The sequence below is a fragment of the Ceratotherium simum genome, chromosome 31, assembly GCF_057802395.1.
Source record: "Ceratotherium simum simum isolate JZ-2026a chromosome 31, ASM5780239v1, whole genome shotgun sequence".
In the NCBI taxonomy this organism is placed as follows: Eukaryota; Metazoa; Chordata; class Mammalia; order Perissodactyla; family Rhinocerotidae; genus Ceratotherium; species Ceratotherium simum.
In genome coordinates this window covers 23,805,135-23,828,799 of record NC_141930.1, presented here as the reverse complement: position 1 = coordinate 23,828,799, position 23,665 = coordinate 23,805,135, and positions in this window count along the sequence as shown.

The following is a 23,665-nucleotide window of genomic DNA, read 5'->3' as shown; positions in this document are numbered from 1 at the left end:
ATAAATTTACCTTAGAGAGACTACCTACTTCAGATCAAAATAGATAATAAAAACATTTCAAGTCACTCAAAGATCAGTTCACTCTGTACACAAGACAAAAAGAAAATAAAAAGAGAGACAAGAAAAGTGTGGAGGTGAAAGGCATATATACAAAACTGGTCAATAATCAAAATGACAGTAAGTTTAAATCTTCTGTGAAGAAAGACCAGGAGCACTCAGAAAAGTGTGCTCTTTATAATGTCCACTAAGATCTTTCAAACTTCAAAGTCCAATAGTTTCTACCACTTTCAGTATCTGCCAGTAAAATTAGATTTATTTTTAAAGTGCTTTGCTGGCCTGAAAATACAACTTTATTCTGAATGCTGATTTGATTACTGTTTTCTGAGTATTCTCATTTTGTAACAAATAACATTAGGCCAATTTGCTGTGAGGCCACCCAAAATATCAAAATAAATAATTCTAATAAACTGTTAGGATTAGAGATAGTAAATGACAGCATTTCCATAGTCCTGATACAAAGCTAGTCCTAAAAACAGATATTTGGACTTAAGTAAGTAGAGCTTATTTTCTTGGCCCATTTTATAAAGATAGAAAATGTGCTTTCTGTGGATCATATGGTGAAAAATATTAACTAAAAATGCCATGGAACTTTAATGAATAGGAATAGGATGAATAAATTAACAGCAGATTGCCATAATGAAGGAAAACCTTTCAATCAAATCCAGGAAACCTGTAAATCTGTTGATATCACAGATTAATTGGTTTATATTAATGACTCTTTTGGTATTAGAAAATAGCTTAATTACTAGAGAGCATTGGTTATCTTTGACTTAACTGGTTAGCCCTAGATGCAGAGCTTGGAGCTCACCTACTATTCTTAGACTAAGATAAAGAAACTATGCCCCAGAGAACTTAATTGTAGAGCAGCTTGGACGAATGAGAATGATAATTTCCTTGTGAAAAGGTTACCACATTAAATACAATAGTTTTCCCATTCATTTTACTTTATCATAAAAGTCCATGAATTCTTGCTTTCCTTAATTTTCATTATATAGGCACACTAGTTATATTATTGTTTTCTATCAGTTATTATAAGTGACTTTTAAGTGATATAAAATAATAAAGAATATTATATTTGTTTTATTCTATTTATTTCTTTATTTCATACTCTACTCATTATTAGAATTATGCATCGTGGGCAGTGCCTATTAATAGTTACAGGCATTATTAGAAGTCTTACCAGAGGCTCATCCATAGTCACAAGATTTAATTCACATTCCCTGTACTTTTTGTCACTTATGATTTTTTTAAAAAGAACAGTTCCTAAATTTTGATTTGGGGTAAGTTTGATTTCATATCAGTCATTTTGCTTTTGAAGTGGAGGTTTTTCTTTACAATTTATTTTTAAAGGACCATAAAACTGTAAAAATGACCTAGGCTCCTGACTCTGGAGATTAGAGAAGTTGAGTAATGTAAATACAAAGTTAAAAATAGGTCGAGGAGACTTCCCAGTTCAGCTTCTACATGTACAACAAGAAAAGCTGGTCAAAGTGAAAGTCAAGAGTTTAACTGGACTCATCAGAGAACTGAGGTTTCAAGGCAGACTGCCAGCCTGAAATTTGGAGGGACAGGCTCACCCAGAGAGATAGAGCTGAGCTCCGCCTACCTGGAGCAGAAGCTGCTGGCACCATAAAGTGGTAGGAACACTTAAATCGTGATTTTGATGAAGTATTGGGGCTGAGTGTGGACCAGCATGACAGTGAGAAACTCCACAGGGCCACAGTTTTAGGGACTTCCCATACTTCCATGGACTTCTCCTCCAGAAAATCCACCGGATTCTCAGGTGAAAATCTGAGAATGATCCCTTAGCACTTCCTAGGAGGGTAGGGAGTGGGGAAGAGGGACCACTGTGATATATGCCCAGAGCCTTTTCCATAACAAAGCCTGCTCTACGGGAAAGGACTTTATACTAGAGACTTATCCCAGCTTCGGGAAGAGGATTCTTCCCCAGTCTAGCCCCCTCTAGACTCCCAGTCTCAACAAAGGGGGAAAAACAGAGTCAGCAGGGGTCAGGGCTTCAAGGAAATAGATTGGGAATCACGGAAGGGAGTAGGTAATAGGGGGAGGTAGGGGTGGGAGCTATACAACTGGAGAAATACTTGTGAGGTCACAGTCCTGAGACACATACTCACTAAAAGACTGAGGCTTAACTGGAAGATTATAAAACACTCCCCCTCCCCCACAGCTTACCACCACACCAATAGCTCTCCAGTGTAATAACAGTGATGACAGTGCAAGAGCTGCAAGACAGACTCTCAGAGATGGATTACAAACGGAGTCCAAAGCCAAGAGCGGAGACACAAAGACACTAAAGGAATTTTAAGCTTCTGGTAACTATAGCTTATGGTAACTACAACAAATGTTCAACACAGCCCAACTCCTAGCCAGATTAATATAAATCCTCACATGAAAGGTCTGTTTACCTCAGTTTCTATTATCTTATAACAACATGTCTAGCTTTCAAAAAAAGAAAAAGAGAAAGAAAGAAAAAAAAAAAATCACAGGGCATACAACAGGCAAGAAAAGCTACTCTCTGAAGGGAAAAAACAATCATCAGAACCAGACCCAGATATGACATCAATGTGGGAATTATCAAACAGAGAATTTAAAATAATTATGGTTAATATGTTAAAGGCTGCAATAGTAAAAGTAGCATACAAGAAGAGATGGGTAACTTAACAGAAAGATGGAAACTCACAGAACGAGTAAAGAGGAAATGCCAGAATAAAAACGTTGTGACAGAAACGAAGAGTGCCTTCAATGAGTTCGTCAGGAAGCTTGAAACAGCTGAGAAAAGAATCAAGGCTTGTGAAGACGGGTCAATAGAAATTTCCCACCCTGAAATGCAAAGAGAAAAGAAAATGGAAAACTAAAACAAAAAGAAAATAAAAACCAGAACAGAACATCCAAGAACAGTGGGACTCTATCAAAAGGTAGAGCATATCTTTTGGAATATCAGAAGTGGAGGAGAGAATGGAGCATAAGAAATTTTTGAAGTAATAATTGCCAAGAACTCTCCAAAATTAAAGACAGACACTGAACCACAGACCCAGGAAACTCAGAGAATCTCAATAGGACAAATTAAAAACACACTCACAAATACATAATCATATTACAGTCAAACTTCAGAAAATTAAAGACAATCTTGAAAGAAGTCAGAGAAGGGAAAAAAAGAAATCAATGTTATCTATAGAAAACAAGAACTTCTCATCAGAAAACATGCAAGCAAAAGAGAATGTAGTGAAATATTTAAAGTGTTGAAGAAAAAAAGCACTAACCTTGAGTTCTATATCCAGCAAAATTTTCTTTGGAAAATGAAGGATAAATACTTTCTCGAATAAACAAAAACTGAGGGAAATCATGGATAACAGATCTGCTCTACAAGAAATGTTAAAAGTTCTACAGACAGGAGGAAAGTGATATAGGTCAGAAACTTGGATTTATATAAAGAAAGGAAGGTTTTACATAAAGAATAAACGAAAGTAAAAAAAATTTCTTATTTTTTAAATTCTTAATTGATCTATAAGATAACTGTTTAAAGCAATAATAATAACAAAATGATTAGTATGCAGATAAGTGAACTGATAAGTGAATGAATATCAGCAATGTCACAAGGGACAGGAGGGGGAAATTGGGAATATTCTCTTATATAGTGACTGTACTACATGTGAAGGTATATAGTGGTACTTGAAGATAGACTTAGATTAATTAAAAATGTATGTTTAAAACTAGGGAAACCACTAAAATGTTTTTAAATAAATATAATTGATATGCTAAGTGAAGATAAAATGGAATGATAAAAAATGCTCTATGAAACCCATGAAAGGCAGAAAATGAGGAGTAAAAAGAAACAAAAAAGCAAATACAATAAATAGAAAGCAGTTACAAACATGGTAGGTATTAATTCAACTGTATCTATAAGTACTTGAAATATGAATGGTTTAAGTATACCAACTAAAAGACAGAGATTTTCAGAGTGGATAATAAGATTCAACTGTGTCGTCTAAAAGAAACTCATTTTAAATATTAAAAAACAGCTAGGTTGTGTGTAAAGGGATAGAGAACTATATACCATGGTAACACCAATCAAAAGAAAGCTGGCATAGCTATATTTATTTCAGACAGAGCTGACTTCAGAAAAAGAAAGATTATTAGGAATAAAAAGAGGGGCACTACGTAATGGCAAAGGGGTCAATTCTCTAGGAGCACGTAACAATACTAAATGTGTATGTACCCAACAAAAGAGCATCAAAATTCATGAGGCAAAACCGATAGAACTGAAAGGAGAAATGGACGAATACACCTTTGTAGTTGGAGTTTCCAACACCTCTTTGTCAGTAATTGATAGATCGAGAAGGCTGAAAGTATGTAAGGATGTAGATGGCCTGAACAATATTATCAAATCAACTTGATCTAATTAACATTTCTAGAATACTCTGTCCAAAAATAGAATGTACATTTTCCCCAAGCTTGCACAAAACATTCACCAAAATAGTCAACTTTCTGGACCACAAAACACACTTAACAAATTTAAATGAACAGAATCAACATCATGTGACTTTAAACCACAATGAAATTAAACTAGAAATCGATAATAGAAAGGTATCTGGAAAATCCTCCAATATTCAGAAATTAAAGAACTATTAAAAGATAAGCTGAAGCACATTAAAATTTTCAAGTGTTTAGCTGAGCATACATGGATTCGAATCAGCAGCGTCAAACCAAAAGTGGTCAGGAGTGCTCCACCAACAGGAGCTAGGGACGAGGAAGCAAAGGAAGGACAGTATTTGACTGGCTATAGCTTAAGCAATTGCCTTATTTGGGAGAGCCTGGTTGGCTGTTTGTGATGGGTTGTTCTTAAGTTTCACTCTCTCAGGTTCTGAGGCATTGACTCTGGCTTGGGTTTTGGTGTGCTTGTGTAGGCCACCAAGACGTTAGAGCTGCCTCAATCTACTGACCTCTTTGTTTAATTACTTGATCACCACACACTTCTTTTTTTTTTTTTTAAAGATTTTATTTATTTATTTATTTTCCCCCCAAAGCCCCAGTAGATAGTTGTATGTCATAGCTGCACATCCTTCCAGTTGCTGTATGTGGGACGCGGCCTCAGCATGGCCGGAGAAGCGGTGCGTCGGTGCGCGCCTGGGATCCAAACCTGGGCCACCAGCAGCGGAACACACGCACTTAACCGCTAAGCCACAGGCCGGCCCTCACCACACACTTCTAAAAGCACATGGGTCAAGAATAAGTCTCAAGAAAAACTTAAAAATATTTTGAACTAATTAAAAATAAAACATCAAAATTAGTGGGATACAGCAAAAGCAGTGCTTAAAAAGAAATTTATAGCATTAAAAGTATATATTGGAAAATAAGAAAGGTCTAAAACCAGGTAGTCTAATTCCCCTCCTAGAAAGGAAAACTAATTTAAAAAATTCAGCCTGAATCAATGACGTTGAAAATAAAAGGAAACAATAGAGAAAAATCAATGAAACCAAATGCTGGCTCTTTGAAAAGATCAATATAGTTAATCCATCTCTTGTCGGGCTTACAAAGAAAAAAGAGAGAGGACACGAATTATCTGCTGTTACCTCCTTATGCTTGTTAGGCTTTCAAATCTCAGCTCAGCTGTCACTACCACCTCCTCCAAGAGAGCTCTCGACCCAGCTCCTGCCTTCCTAATTTGGATAATTAACTGCTATGTAGAGAGTAGGGTCTCTATATTTTGTGTTCTTGTTTATTTCTCCAACACTAGCACCGTATAGTAGGTCCTCAATTGAATGAATGAAAACTACCAGCTGTTGACCTCCTACATCTTGCCGCATGGTAGAATAAAGCCTGTAAGATCTTCCTGTCCAGAGCCCTTTTGCCAAGGTCAAAGTCTCCCATTACATCCTTTTTGCACAACGTGCTTTGTAGCATGTGTCATGTTTGCAATTTAACATTTATGGGAGTGATTATTTGGTGGAAATATGTCTCCCCTTACCAGTCTATACGCCTAACAGAAGATCGGTGTTTTTACTCAGGAGTATATTCCAGTCTAGTATAGTGCCTAGCACATAGCAAGATCAAAATACATATTTCTAGAATGAGTAAATAAAAAAAGGAAAGAAGAGAAAGAGGAAGAGAGGAAAGGAGGGAGGGAAGGAGAAGGATGGAAAGGAGAAAGAAGGATGGAGAATGGTGTGAGAAGAGTTTGGTCATGTAGGTGGGCTGGGAAAGAGTATTGTGGGCTATTTGTTTTACCTAATCCTGCTGACAGTAAGGGGCCAACAAAGAATTTTAGGCAAAGGAACAACATGGTTTCAGAAATAATGCAGAAGATAGATCAAGAGGGGAAAAGAGCTGAGAACAAACAGCAAATCACAGTCCAGGAAAGAAATGATAGGAGGAAAAATCAAGGCAGTAGTTGTGTGAAAATTGTGAAGTGCCTGTATTTAGAGGGAAAAAGCAGTAGGACTGCAAACAGTACTGTCACGTACATTCTCTATTCAGTAGAAACAATTAGTTTCAGAGCCATCTGGCATTTGGTGACTGAGCAGAATCCCAGCATCATAAAATAAAAAGTCACTTATAAGTACAAGTACTTTATGTCCCTAGTAACAAACTACAACAGTCAGAACTCAATAATAGTTTGATTTTTGGAAAGGCATTATCATGCCTGCAACTCTAATACCGTGGGATGCATTTTTGGCAGATTATGCAGAAGATTGCAAAGAATAGCTTTTGCCGAATTAAAAATAAGGCAGAACTTGCTTAACTCAGGAAACAAGCCAGCTCATAGCAAAGTCCCCAGTGTGCCCCAAGGCAGGCATTTTGAGCACAGAGACTATTCTGTGGTCCCACTTATTCTCACCCCTATGATGTGATAGGAAATAGGGTCTACTTTGAATTTCAGAGAAGGAAGTTGTTGCTTTTGGAGAATTATTTGTAGTTTTACTTTTTAGACAGGGATAAATTTAAATCAGCACGAACACTGGCATATTTTGGGGAGAAAAAATATTGTGTAAGATCATGGCACTGCAGAGGAAAACACTCAGTAATTCTATAACCAAACTGAGTACTATATGTTTAAATAGTCTCATTGAGAATTTTATTTACATTTACCTATAGCACTTACTATTTTGCACATTTTTTTTTGCACAAGTAATCTTAAATACTTTCTTATAGAAAATAAAATTAAGTACAATAAATAACTTATTAGATTGTGGCTCATAGTATATGGGCTTTATATGGGCCTAGAGTAGAGTATGTATCATTCGTGCTTGGGCGAGTTAGAATATGGAGTTTTTGTGTTTTCTTTTTTTCCCCCCAAATCAACTTAATGATTTGGAGAAATATTCAATAATATAGAGGATGAAATTTACTATGGATATGTCAAAAGTAAATTCAGCATATGTATTTGAAATTTACTAAATCCATTATAATTTGAATTACATTGTTACTTTCAATCTTCAAACAGGATTTTAAATGGGTTTTCAGGGTTTTTACATTTATAATTTACATTCCAATCAACACCATGTTCATTTCTTTTTGCATGGCCAAAATCTGTCCTCTGATTCTGGTCAGACTCCATTTTAAATTCCCTGGGCAAACCCTGAATTCAGATATGTTGTGAGACAAATTGTGCCACTTTATGCTTGGTGTCCTGTTGTTTTGCTCTCACTGTAAAATATTCGATATGTGCAAGCCATTGTTATCCTCCTTGCAGACAATCCTTTCTTAATATAATTTAATATTTGAGTTCTAGAACAATAATTCTATAATAACATGTCTAAGTGAATAACAAATTATTTCATTCATCTTCTTGTAATAATTTGGTAGTATTATGAAAAGATATGATAAAAATAAGACACTTTCAACCACTATGTGTTAAGAACTATGCTGACTGGTTATAAACAAACCCATACAGCATCTATGATATGTAGAAAATTACCAATAACAGCAGCCCAGTGGAAGTCAAGGAGATCAAAGATATGCCTCTTAAAAAGGCGGAAAGTTTCAATTAAAAAAACCAACACAACAGTCTAATAGCATTTAATTTATGTACACTCATACTATTTTGATATTTCTTTCATGGTTAATGTAGCAGATTATAGTTTCCAGAAATGACCACAGAGTATTTCTTGGCCCATGTGCTCTTCCAGAACCTTGTCACTCCTTCTTCAAGAGGTGGAGTCAATTTCCCCTCCCCTTGAAATTAGACAGAGCTGTAGCTGCCTTGACAAGGAGAATGTGACACAATGTTGCTTCAACAACTCCCAGGCTAGGTCATAGTAGGTTACATTAACTTCCACCTGGCTCCTCCCAATCCTTGAATGTTCTCCCTTGGACCCAGCTACAATGTTGTGAAGAAGTCCAGGCTACACGGTGAGGCCTATTATAGGAGTTCCGATTGACAGCACCAGCTAAGGTCTCGGCCAACAGCCTCCATCAGCTGCCAGACGTGTGTGTGAGCGAGCCTTCAGATGCCCTGTTTTCCAGCCTTTGAGTCTTCCAGCTGAGACCCCAGACATCACGGAGCAGAGGCAAGCCATCTCCCAGGGGCCCTGACTAAATATCTTACAACTAAATTTATGAGCATAATAAATGGTTGCTTAAGCCCCTAAATATCACAATCGTAATAACTGAAACAGCTAGTGAGGTCTGCATATTTGGTTTCATATTATGGCATCATGATAATAGATGTTTGTTACCAATTTCATAAACTATTTTATGCAGCTTCTCTCACAATGTGCCAAGGATCTTGTGAGGATTATGATTTCAAGTATAAAACAGATGTTGAAGCTATATGGAGAAATATATACTTAAGCTATTGTCCGTGTTAGCAAAATCTGGGAAGACTTAAGATTTAAATTTGCTACTAAGCTTGATAAAATGGTTGGCTTATTATACTTCTGAACAATAACTTCAGTTATACAATAACAGAGCTAATGCTATGTGGAGGAAATTATTTCACACTACGTGCAAATACACACTTTCTTTTCTTTTCTTTCTTTCTCAAAAGAATGGCAATTTTGATGAGAACTAACCATTATTAAAAACAAGCTTCCCTATTACTTACTATGTCCTCAAGTGCTGGAGCAAACTGGAGGAAAGCAATCCTTTTTGTGTGTGTGTGTGAGGAGGATCAGCCCTGAGCTAACATCCGTGCTCATCCTCCTCTTTTTGCTGAGGAAGACCAGCTCTGAGCTAACAGCTATTGCCAATCCTCCTACTTTTTTTTCCCCAAAGCACCAGTAGATAGTTGTATGTCATAGTTGCACATCCTTCTAGTTGCTGTATGTGGGACACAGCCTCAGCATGGCCGGACAAGCGGTGCGTCGGTGCGCGCCCGGGATCCAAACCCGGGCTGCCCGTAGCAGAGCGCAAGTACTTAACTGCTAAGCCACAGGGCCGGCCCGAAAGCAATCCTTTGAAGCACATTTTTTTGAGACCTAACCCTTGCAAGAAAATTTCTTTTAAATTAAATAAAACTCTTTTGGAATAGTCAAATGAAAATTACAGAACCATGAGAGTTTTCGAGCATGTCAGTGCCTGTCTAGTTTCATTATATATGTGATGTTGTTAAGCAATTATGAAATGTACTAAAATATGCATTTACATAATTTATGATGATGCAACTGAATTTCATCAAGTTCAATGACTATCAAGACCATTATCATGTAGAAATGAATCTTATATTCTACATTTATTATTTTTACAACACCACCTGCTGTATTAGGATACTATCTGACATATTTCAGGCATTTTTCCCCCTTGATTTACACTGATGAAGTATGAATTCCCACAAAATGAACCAAAGATTAGTTATACTGATAGCACTAGAAGCAACAGATTAGAAGTGAACACGGCACCTGAATTATTGCCAGATATGCGTGGCAGTTGTTTGGATTGAATAGCTTTAATCTTCTTTGACAAAAAGAAATGTCCTTCATCCAGTAAGCTGAATCCACCTTGGTTAAGATTCTCCTTCAGTCAGCTGTGGAGGAGAAGAGAAAAGAGTAAATGCCTGAAGACATCAGAACCACATTCATGTCGTGGGTATCTCCTAATTATTAAGTGACTTGTCACCATCTCCTGCATACACATATTGAAAGATATATGGAAATGACCAAAAAGCAAAATGATCAGAGTAATGTAAATAAAAGGACAGCCTTCCAATTCCCTGTTTGTCTCTGCTTGTGACTCCAATTAGTTCCAGGAACAGTCCACTAAAAACACAGCCGTTTGTTTCTCGATCCATGTGTGGCATGAAGGTACAAACATAAGTGCTGTGCTCACAAAAAAAGATTCCCGAAGAGCAGCTGCAAGCAATACTGTCTGAAAAGCAACATTATTTTAAAGCTGTCATATAGGACAAAACAGTCAAGGTAAAATTTTCAAACAGATAAAAACATAATTTCCTGGCAGAAAATGTGTGGGTAATGTTCCATTTTATGATATTAGACAAAAAGTACATAATGAGAGACTCTAAATAATGACACCTATTAGGAGATCTGTATTTTGTATTGAGGAAGACTATCTCTCTATTTTTCTATCTTGCTATCTATCTTTCAATCTATTCCGTGAATACCTCAAAACTACATTAGAGGTGGCTTGAAATAAGAACACAAATAAAAGGTTACCCTATATAAATCATGCATAATAAGAGACAAAACAATAGGAAACGAAGGGAACAAATCATATCAAGAAGTAGACTAGCTGAAGAAAACCTAGAATAATGGATGCTATCAAATCTATTGAAAGCATATATGGGTACCATACCTTAAGAAGCAAACTAACAACAACAAAAAGGAAACAAGCAAAAAAAGCTTTTTAAATCCTTTGGGCCATTTAGGCAAGTAATTTTCCAGCAAAGCTATCTCTACACTTCTAAAACGTGTCTAAAGACACCATTTTATTATGTTGGAGTAAAAAAATATATATTCCTCTTGCTCTGTTGGCTCACAAGGAGTTTAAAAGATATATTGGAAATGTTTTTGTCAAACAGTTATAATAAAAGGTGTAGTTAAGGGCTGGCCTGGTGGCGTTGTGGTTGGGTTTGCACACTCCACTTTGGAGGCCTGGGGTTTGCAGGTTCGAATCCTGGGTGCGGAAAGGTGCACCACTCATCAAGCCATGCTGTGGCAGGCGTCCTACATACAAAAAATAGAGTAAGATGGGCACAGATATTAGCTCAGGGCCAATCTTCCTTACCAAAAAGAAAAAAAAAATGGAATTAATGAGTAAGTTTAATTCACTGTCAAAATGAACTTAAGTTTATCAACTGATTACATATTATCAATGAATAAATACAGATTTCTTGTTCTATAAATTTCCTAGCAACAAATATATATTTCCAATAAACATATTTCAAACTCTGACACAATATTACCAGAAAAATACAGAATATAATAAGAAGATTATGAACTGAAATAAAATTTTGCAAATTTAAAACAATTTAAGCCCACATCATAACTAGTTAAGCATATAGATGTATATATTTATACATATGTATACATATATGTATATGTATTTATATACATGTATTTACAGCTATCTATATATGCATAAATCTTATAATCATCACTGAAAGGAAGAAGAATTTCTAAACCTTCAAGATGGAGGGGCCTGAGTTACAAGCGTTCTTCTGACTTGGAAATAGATGTATTTCCTGGGTCTTGAATTTTCTTGCGCTAGAAACTAAGCTAAATAGTTGAAACTCAGAGAAAAAAACAAAGTTTGAAAAAAGAATTGAAGCTTAGATACAAATTTTGTACTGATAAATGTTAGAGGAAAAATAAAACATTCGTGCTATTTAGAGATAAACCCATTTCCCAGAATCATGAGTATTTTATGCCACGCATACATAGCAAAGCCACTTTTCCTGAAATCCAACTTAGTGCATCTTGAAAGCTAACACAGCAACACTGAGGCTGTTATAAGCATATGTTAATTGTTCAAGAAAAAAATAACACCCAGATTCTATCACATAAATTAAAGACTACTAGGGGCTGGCCCCGTGGTGCAGTGGTTGTTTGTGCACTCTGCTTTGGTGGCTCAGGGTCTGTGGGTTCAGATCCTGGGCGCAGACCTACACACCACTCATCAAGACATGCTGTGGTGGCATCCCACATACAAAGTGGAGGAAGATTGGCATGGATGTTAGCTCAGGGACAATCTTCCTCAAGCAAAAACAGGAGGATTGGCAACAGATGTTAGCTCAGAGCCAATCTTCCTCACCAAAGAAAAATAATTAAAGACTACTAATTAGTAACTTCTAGGTGTTTTATCTCTTGAGTCCTTGAGATGCAATTCTATTTGGATGCACAGGAGAAAAGTAAAAATTGGAGTTTAGCATTTGAGATATGCTGATTCTGTATCTCGATCTCTGCAGTATATTAATTCAAGATTGCAGATTACAGAACCAGTTCAGAATGAGTTTGACAGTCTTATGGTTTTGAAATGATCTTAAAAGGGGTGATACTTTTGGACGACAAAACAGATTTCTTAATTTATAAGCTATCAGTAAGACACCATTATTTTACCCATTATATTGGCTAATGATGCCAAAGATATCGCATAAATTAGAAGGTGTGGAAACAGGCATTAATACACTGATCATACAAGAATGAACTGTGATGACCTTCCTTAGTCTCAAAAATGCGAATCAGGGTTTCCAGGTCAATATTCAAATTGAGAGTGAGTATTTGTAACCTATCCTTCCATGGCACTCTCCAAAACTTAGTGTAAGAATTGAAAAGGTATACTTTGATAACAATGAAGAGAATAATAGGGGTGCTCATTTGCAGATGAAAAATTTCACCACTTAATTGGGAAACAAAAAGCCGATAGAGGTGGGCTAACAGATGATGAGAACTGACCAAAGGAAGCCTGAAGAGTCCCAGACTCAAAATAGTAAGTACCACAGAGGCTGATCATGAAAAGCCTGGCTGAAAACAGGAGAAACTAACAGCCTGTAAATAAAGTCTCTCCATACCTCACCCTGCGTGCAGAATCCAGCAGCCAGACCACCTTCATCTACTTCCCCTAAATGAGGGAGTAAATCAGGAAAAATGAAGATATGAGCTGTAAAAATAGTGGCTCTGACCCAGGACGGCAGTAAAGGTCAGTCACTGGTTAATAGTAATTGAACCTAGTAGGAAGCAACCAGTGCAGTTAAGAGCAGAAGAATGGAGGGATCCTAGGGGAATGACACTAGATCCCATACAAATAAGAGGATGAACTATTGGCCAAACCTGTCCCATCAACTGTTTTTATAAATAAAGTTTTATTGAAACACAGCCACATGCATTTATTTACATATTGTCCATGGCTGCTTTTGTGCTATAGTGGCAGAGTTGAGTAGTTGCAACAGAGACTGAGTGACTTGCAAAGACTCAAATTATTACTATCTGCCCTCTCCACAGGAAAAGTTTGCTATCCTCTGATGTTATCAACTGAATAATTTGAGGATACAATGAAGTTACAAAATTCAATAAAAAAGAATGTCAGTTATATACTCCAAAAAATCAAAAAGCTGAATGTGAAGAAGTCAACCAGCCTGAACAGGAACCAGGACCTTGAAGAACAGTAGAATAATTTCTATCTGATAGGCAAAATGCACAATAACCAGAAGTTATTAGGTTAGATGTATGTCTTATTTTTCCAAGATAAAAATATGAAATCAGATATTACCAAAAAAGAAAAAAAGGAAGGAAGGAATAAATAAAGGAAACCAAGCCAACTGTTACTTGAAAGCTATGGTTCACATAAAGAGAATACTACAATTGTCATAATTTTGAGTGTAAGAATGTAATGTACATGAACACATGGGTTGTGGTGTTGAAACTGTAGACGAGGAATGCGATCTTAGCTTATTATTTGGTTCCACAGTAAGTATATTTATATGTTGTTATAAAATAAATGTCATTGATTGGTTTATAACATCTAGAATCAACCTATAGGAAAAGCATGAAAAACTTCATTAGAGTTCTAGACTAGAGCATAAGCGTAAGCATATTCAACCATGTTCAAGTATATTAAACAAAAGGCATAAAGTGCTGAAAGTTCTGTCGTGTATCATGCATGTTACAGCAGAAGGAAGGTGTTTTTAACCTCTTTTTACAATGTCAGGCGTTTCTCCATCTGGCATGAGAGTGAAAATCACTCTCCTCATTGAACACCAATATATTTGCCTTCACATCAATCATTCAAGTTTTCTCTATCCATTTCCAGTACCTCTAGAGATGGGCCTACTTTGCCACATTATGCCCAAGTCACATACACACACACACACACACACACACAAGTGCTCCTAAAATTAGTCTTTTTATTGATCTCTGCATTGCCTAAAATGCTTAATATGATACTTTGCACACCTGTGCATAATAAACATTTTTGTCTCTATTTGCTAAATTCCGTTGTTACTTAACTCAAAAAACTCCAGGTAACCGAGCATATTCCTAGACATTTACCAATGCTGAATCTATAGAATGAGATTTCTCCAAATTAATATCAGGTAAGAATGTTCTTTCTTTAGAATCAAGTCCCCTACCCTTGGAAACTCAAAGTCATTAAGTCAAGTGAGCTGCCTTTTATTTTTGTTCTTCCTGATGATTGGCAGCAGAAACAATAAAATGATTGTAACCCGAGGATCAAATAGGCCCTCTCACAGCTGTATTGACAGTCGTAAAGCAAACTGTGAAGTTGAAGCATATTGTGCAAACTGAGGCTCTCTTCTAAACAACCTCTATTTAGTATTTTAGAAATTCGTGCCCCAAATTATTTTCTAATCACTATGCTATGAAGTGTATACTCTTTCTTTACGATGAGAATTTAAAAGCTCTGACTAGAATTCAGATTAATTAAACTGATAATTTCCCAGAAAATTTCAAATAATAGTCTTGAGTTGTTAATGTATCGTATCTTGAGACCTGGTAAGTCCTTGAAGCCCACCGATCCACCGCCACCACCACTCCTCACTCTTTCTTTTTGTGCTCTAAAATTTCCTCATATCCAACCATTTCCCAAAAGACTTTTCATGTTTGGAGTTGATGATTCCTGGCTTCTATGCATAGTCAAGTTCTAGAACAACTTATAACCTTATATTTCAAGTCATTTCTCTCTGAACATTGTTTGTGGCTCTCAGAAGTAGTAGATACAATGGCACTCATATCACAGCCCTTTTTCATAGAGATTTGCTACTAATAGTCCTAGTACTTGGAGATTATTTACTTGGAGATGTTAAGTGAGTCTAAATCTGGAGAACATTCTATGTAAAGTGTCTACATAGATTTCTTTAGGTATCCAGATACTCTGCTTGGTCTGCTTAGAATTTTTTTCATACGGTAAAGGTAGTGATGGTATTAAGTACTTGACAGATTCTATGATTTTATATTCCTTTGCTTTGATTTAATTGCAAAAGTTATGTCACTGAAACAGAAACCAAACTTTGGGTGAAACCAAATAAAGTAGATAAAGGGCAAAATAATTTAATGTATTACCTCTTTTTTCTTATTCTTTGACTTTAAGTATGAGCTCCAGTGGCCTGAATGACCATTAGTACTTATATAGGGCTTATGAGTGAGGAGGAACTATAAATACATGGAGGAGAATTTTTTAAAATATCAAATATAATTGTATAAATTGTTATACAAAATAGCGTTACCAAGTGAAGTAATTATCTTTGAATATTTAAGATAGGTTCCTGTAAGTTCTCTTTACAATTTGAGTCCATATACCTTAAGGAAGTTGAATGGGCATAGCCTGCTCTTGGAATTTAATCAATGACTCATAACAGATGTGTAAACTGCATGATCCTGGTAACCATTTTGGAACCTGGAGAAAAGTTACATGCAGTGTGGCAAATTTTCTCTCTACGGAAATAGGAATTGGAAACAATATATTAAAGCAGTTTTCCCATTGAAAGCCTGTATTTCATTGTGAATGGACAAATTCGTGGAGGCTGAAGAGACGAAAGAGTACACATGAAAGGCATCTACATACTACAAGTGCACTCAGGAAGGTTCTTAAAAGCATCCTGTGCACTGACTCAGCAATCAACTGGCAAGGTGGTAACAAAATCATGGGAAACAGGTGACAACTATTTCACTGACTTCTTAATATATCAGGAAGTAAGCCAAAGTATTAAAGAAATGCCCTAAAACCTGAAAGAATAGCAATACCATGGATAAGAAATTACTTAACACTTTAATTTTTTCACATCTGTTAATCTCATATAATGCCAACAAAAGCATGGAATATGTTATTATTCCTACTGGATATATGAGAAACAAGAACCATCAGCTAATTAGCAACAGAACTAGGAATATAAATTTCATCTCTTGATCCTATTTTATTTCTATCATACCACCCTCAAGTCAGGCAGCAAAAAGCTCTTTAAGAGAGTGAATTCCAAAATAAACTTTATCACCAAAGGTAGAAAGAACACAGGAAGCATGAGGGAAATTCTGCTCATTCGATCCTCTCCACTTCCCCATCTTAACCTTAGCACCTAGGTGGGGCAATGCAAATCTCCCTATCCTTCAGAACAGTAATAAGGCACTTTTTAGAAATTTATTATCTGTGTAAACTTGGTCATGTAATAACCTCTAAGCTTCAGTTCCTTCGACAACTATATATAACAGTAATCCTTGCCATGTAGGTAGTTACTAGCAATTGAATGCCTGTAAAACACTTAGATGACAGTCAATAAGTGAATGGTGTTTGATGCCTGCTCAACCTGGAGATCTCTCTTGGATGGTACCGGTGGAGACATACCCATGACCACAATCTGGAGGACAAAATGCAGAAAACATCTTTCCTTAAACAGGCCTGCACCAGCCCTTCCCAAATCTATACCCTCCCTACTCTTCTCTCAACTTCAAAAATCTATGTCTGAGTTAACATTATTATCTTTTCCAGCTGCAGTTGGCCCCAATCCAGTATTGAGTAGACCAGCAATTCACTGAACCAACTTGCACTTAAGCCATTCTTGTTAAAAGGAATCATTGTTTCCTAAAAATTTCATTGATATAGCACTTTTCCGCAAAATTTATAATATAGTAATATTAACATCTGACATAAATATAGACCTCACTCCACAAAATACAAAGCTCTAACAACAGGACTTAAATGAAAGGAAAGATAAGTGTTTCCAGCTGTCCACATCTTCTAGTAATATGCTTTTTAAAATGTCAATATTATTAGTAAGTCCTCACCCTTTGCCTAGAGAAAATGGCTTTCATGCCAGTAGTGAAGAGAATCACTTGAGTTATGTCGAGTGATTTTTAATGATCAATAACAATACTTAGCACTTATGTAGTAGTTTTCATCTATCTTCAAACCACTTTAGTGGCATTAAACAAATTCAAGATGCTGACATTTCTCACAAGAAAATCCATGAGCTGAAAAGTTGTCATTCCAGATTCCTGGATGTGAATGGTAAAGGCATGTATTTCACACAAATCACGTGGTAACAGATCATTTTAGGCAGTTAATGACAATTATGTCAACTGTAAACTTTATTATTTGTAAAAGTAACACATGTTTTATCATCAAAAATGTGAGACTACAAAGAAATGTCAAGAAGAAAATAAAAATCACATAAATTACTCCCAATCCCATTATATATAAATAGACACTATTAACACATTGGTACAGTTTCTTCCCGTTTTTAAATGCATACATATTGCATATTTATGGGATTTAATTTATTTTTGTAATGTGTATGTTCTTTGTGAACGTGATCATAATGATTTTCTAGTTTGTTGCTCTGGTTTTTCACTAATAGGCATGAACATTTAAAAAAAACTTTTCAGAAATGATTCTTAATGCCTGTAGGCATTCAGGTTGTATGAATGTACCACAATTTATTTTGCCATTTTCACTCGGACATCTAATTAGTTTTCCTTTCTTTTTTACTACTATATATAATAGTTAGATATTTTCGCTGCTTTATTTACTAATGATTTATGAATACCAGTATATCTATTAGGATGTCTTCTCTCCTTATCCTCCCAACTGCCCTCCCCACCCCGATTTGGGCTCAGTACTAGGAACTGCCAGGTCACGAATCACAGTTTGAAAAACATAGGTACTGGCACATGATTCCGGAAAAATGGTTTGGTGGCCGACTCTGGAGTGTACTGTGGGCTTTAGCAGAGAGTTTGGGAATTATAGTGCCAGGGAAGAAACTGCTGAAGGTCTTTAAATAAGGCAATGTCATGATCAGAATTGTGCTTTAGAAAAAAATCACTCATTCAAAGGGTTTTGTTTTGTTGGAGGAAGGTTTGCACTGGAAGTAGGGAAATTGTAGTAACTATTGTAATCATCCAGGAGAGATGAGAGTAGGGCTGTACATAGTATGGAACACAGAAGCCAATGAGGGACATTCTCTCTGCTTTGTTTAAGGACAATTGAAGCCTCGTGTGGGTGGTCCACATGCGGATCATCCACTTTGATAATGCCCCAAGCTAGTAGCTTTGAGCTCCTCATTTTGCTCAGTACTAGTCCTGCTCCTCCCCTGCTTTCAATACGTGCATAGAGAAATTAAGTGCATTTCAATCTTTTGCTAAGTCAAATATAAATAGAAAGATTTAAATAAATATTCACAAGTGGACATGAAAGATCATATCAGGAAATTTAAAGTGCAGATTTGGGATCTAGGATTTTGGATTATTCACAGTTTAAGATTATTTTAACTAACACTCCTCTAATATTACAGCTTCCTTAACTCAATATACAGAGGTTCAAACTGGTAATTTAATTATAGGAAATCAGTTTCCCTAAGTAAGTAAACTCTTAAAATTATTTACTTTGGCAATATTCTTACTTTAAGTCACATTGTAAAAAAAAAAAAAGTCCTGCTTTTTACCAATAGCTACTTTGTAAAGGGAAGGGTTTAATGCTAGTTTTCTAAAGAATTTATGGTGGAATTAAAATTATTAGTATAGACATAAAACTCATTATGCCATGATTGAATAAGGGGTGAATATCGGCATTTCTTCAAACATAACAAGGTATTAATATTCCTGGCAAGAATCTCACAGGAAATGTTTCAAAGGAAAATTTGTTATTTGCTTGAGAATGTCCTTTAACACTTTGATGACTAATAAGATACTTCTGTTTGTTTCTGCAGTTATGTGATTAATACAGTAATCTAAGCCTCGTAGGTATGTATGATACTTTCCCACATATTCTCAAAACCTATTTACACTGTTGTGTAAATATACAAAGTCTATTACACTCAATTCTAACATTTACACTGAAGGAAACGGTTCATGCTTTGTCTTTACTCAATTGTCGCCATAGGTATTTTACTCAGAATCCATCTCTCCATAGTAATGCGCACTGACTTAGCAGTGAAGTTGCAACTGTGTGTCAGATTTTATCCAACTCTACTACTGTCAACCAGGAGTCCATTTTTTTTTTTTTGCTTTGCTTTCAAAGTCACCATTTCAGTGGCTATGTTGCTGTATTTTAGAGTACACCCCATAGAAAGCAGAGGTGGGATTTTAAAGGAAAATTGCCGTCATCCCAGAGGCAATCTCAGGGCCAGAACTATTTCATCTGTTTTTGTTTGTGGTAAGAGTCGAGATCTAGCTAGCAGCTAAAGGTGCTCATACTGTAGACAGCAATAACTGAGATTCCAGCCTGGTAAGTGGTATGTAGGAAAAACAGGGGAAGCATTAGGGTTAGCGAGGATACAATGAAATGAGAATAGACTCACCATTTAGTCATGGAATGGTCGCCATAAATAACAACAAAATGGGTATAAATTTCATATTAAGAGTAGACTTTCTTCCAAATTTATAGCTCTACTAAGAGGAATTCCAAAACGTAAGATGAGTTTAGAGGCTTCACATTATGGTAGATATCCAGAACACAGTTTTAAACTGTTCAGAAAGATGTTATCATATCTGTGTTAACAGCTGAAAATATTATGACTAGTTCTTTTACAATGAAAATCTAGATACATAAGTACTATAATAATTATTTTTAATTGAGATAAACTTCACTAACATCAAATTCATCATTTTAACCATTTTAAAGTGTACAATTTAGTGGTTTTTAGTATATTCACAATGTTGTGAAACTATCACCACTATCTAATTTCAGAAAATTTTCATCACTCCCAAAAAGGAATCTTGTACCAATTAGTATTCACTACCAATTACCTCCCCTCCACAGGCTCTGGAAACCACTATTTTCTGTTTCTATGGATTTATCCATTCTGGAGATTTCATATAAATGGAATTATACAATATGTGGCTTTTTGTGCATGGGTTCTTTGATTTAATGTGTTTTCAAGGTTCATCCACGTTATAGCAGGTATCAGTACTTCATTCCTTTTTATGGCCAAGTGATATTCCATTGTATAGATAGACCATATTTTGTTTATTCATCAATCAGTTGAAGGACAATTTGAGTTGTTTCTACTCTTTGGCTGTTATGAATAATGCCACTAGGAACACTCCTGTACAGTTTTTGTATATACATATGACTTCACCTATCTTGGTTACATGTGTAGGCGTGGAATTGCTGGGCCTTGTGGTAACTCTATCTTTAACTGTTTGAGGAACTGCAAAATGGCTTTTCACAGTCACTGCACCATTTTCCAAGTCAGTCAGCAGTGCATAAGGGTCCAATTTCCCCCATCCTTGCCAACACTTGCTATTTATCTCTTTCCCTTTTTAATAGAGCCATTCTAGTGGATATAAAGTGGTTTCTCATTGTGACTTTGATTTGCATTTCCCTAATGACTAATGATGTTGAGCATCTTTTATGTGCTTATCAGCCTCTTGTATTTCTTCTTTGGAGAAATGTCTATCCAAATCCTTTGCCCAGTTTTTAATTGGGTTGTTTGTTTCTTCTTGTTGAGACTTTTTAAAATTGTGGTAAAATACACATAATGTAAAATTTACCATTTTAACCATTTTAAAGTGTACAATTTAGTGGCATTAAGTACATTCATAATCTTGCTCAGTCTTCACCACTATTGAGTTCCAAAACTTTTTCATCATCCCAAATGGAAATCCCATACTCATTGAGTAGTCACTCCCCACTGCTCCTTCCTCAACCTCTGGAAATCACAAATCTGCTTTCTGTCTTTATGGAATTATCTATTCTGGGCATTTTGTATAAATGGAATCATACAATATGTGGCATTTTGTGTCTGGCTTATTTAACTTAATATAACGTTTTCAAGGTTCATCCATGTTATAACCTGTATTACTACTTCATTTTTTATTACAGCTGCATAATATTCCATTGCCTGGATATACCACATTTGGTTTATCCATTCATACCTTGATAGACATTTGGGTTGTTTCCACTTTTTGTTTATTGTGAATAGTGCTACTATGAACATTTGTGTACAAGTATTTGTTTGAATACCTGTTTTCAATTCTTTTGGGTATACATCGAGGAGTGGAATTACCGGGTGGTACGGTAATACTATGTTTAACTTGATGAGGAAGTGTTTTCCACAGTGGCTGAAAATTTTTGTTGAGTTTTAAGAGTTATTTATATGTTCTGAATATTAGAACCTTGTTAAATATACAATTTGCAAATGTTTTCTCCCATTCCATGGGTTGTATTTTCACTTCCTTGATAGTGTGCTCTGATGCACAAAAGATTTTAATTTTTGTGAAGTCAAATACATCTATCTTGTTGTTGTTGTTGCTGGTGCTTTTAGTGTAATGTATAAAAAACCATTTCCTAACCCAAGGTCATTAATATTTATAGGTACATTTCCTTCTAAGAGTTTTATGCTTTTAGTTTTTACAAATGGTCTTTGATCAATTTTGACTTAATTTTTGTATTTAGTGTGAGGTAGGTGTCCAAATTCACTCTTTTTCTTGTGGCTGTCCATTAATCTCAGCATCATTTGCTGAAAAGACTATTCTTTCCCTATTAATTGTCTTGGCACACTTGTCGAAAATCAGTTGCCTGTAGATGTATGAGTTTATTTCTGAATTCTCAATTCAATTATATTCTATCATTTTATTTAAAGGTCTGTTCTTATGCCAGTACCATTCTATTTGGGTCATTGTGGTGTTTTGATTAAGAAAGTGTGAATCCTATAACTTTGTTCTTCTTTCTCTGAATTGTTTTAGCTATTTTGGCTCCCATGTAATTCCATATGAATTTGAGGATTGGCTTTTCCATTTCTTTTTTTTAAATTTTTTGTTTATTGCAGTAACATTGGTTTATAACATTGTATAAATTTCAGGTCTACATCATTATACTTATATTTCTGCATAGATTACATCATGTTCACCACCCAAATACTAATTACAACCTCTCACCACAGACATGTGCCGAATTATCCCTTCATCCCTCCTCCCCCTCCTTCCCCTCTGGTAACCACCAATCCAATCTCTGTCTCTCTGTGTTTGTTTGTTATTATCTACTACTTAATGAGGGAGATCATACGGTATTTGACCTTCTCTCTCTCAGACTTATTTCACTTTGCATAATACCCTCAATGCCCATCCATGTTGTCACAAATGGCTGGATTTCATCGTTTCTTATGGCTGAGTAGTATTCCATTGTGTATATATACCACATCTTCTTTATCCATTCATCCCTTGATGGGGACTTAGGTTGCTTCCAAGTCTTGGCTATTGTGAATAACGCTGCAGTGAACACAAGCGTGAATGTATCTTTATGCATTGGTGTTTTCCAGTTCTTTGGATAAATACCCAGCAGTGGAATAGCTGGATCATATGGTAGTTCTATCCTTAATTTTTTGTGGAATCTCCATACCGTTTTCCATAGTGGCTGCACCAGTTTGCACTCCCACCAGCAGTGTATGAGAGTTCCCTTCTCTCCACATCCTCTCCAACACATGTTGTTTCCCGTCTTGTTAATTATAGCCATTCTGACGGGCATGAGGTGATATCTCATTGTAGTTTTGATTTGTATTTCCCTGATAGTTAATGATGTTGAACATCTTTTCATGTGCCTGTTGGCCATCTGTATATTATCTTTGGGGAAATGTCTGTTCAGGTCTTTTGCCCATTTTTTAATTGGGTTGGTAGTTTTTTTGTTGTTGAGATGTATGAGTTCTTTATATGTTTTGGAGATTAACCCCTTATCAGGTGTATGGTTTGCAAATATCTTCTCCCAATTGTTAGGTTGTCTTTTCTTTTTGTTGATGGTTTCCTTTGCTGTGCAGAAGCTTTTTAGTTTGATGTAGTCCTATTTGTTTATTTTTTCTGTTGTTTCTCTTGCCCAGTCAGACATGGTGCTTGAAAATATGTTGCTAAGACCGATGTCGAAGAGTGTACTGCCTATGTTTTCTTCTAGAAGTTTCATAGTTTCAGGTCTTACATTCAAGTCTTTAATCCATTTGGAGTTAATTTTTGTGTATGGTGTAAGGTAAGGGTCTACTTTCATTTTTTTGCATGTGGCTATCCAGTTTTCCCAACACCATTTGTTGAAGAGATTTTCTTTTCTCCATTGAATGTTCTTGGCTCCTTTGTCGAAGATTAGCTGCCCATAGATGTGTGGGTTTATTTCTGGGCTTTTGATTCTATTCCATTGATCTGTGTCTCTGTTTTTGTGCCAGTACCATGCAGTTTTGGTTACTATAGCTTTGTATTATATTTTGAAATCA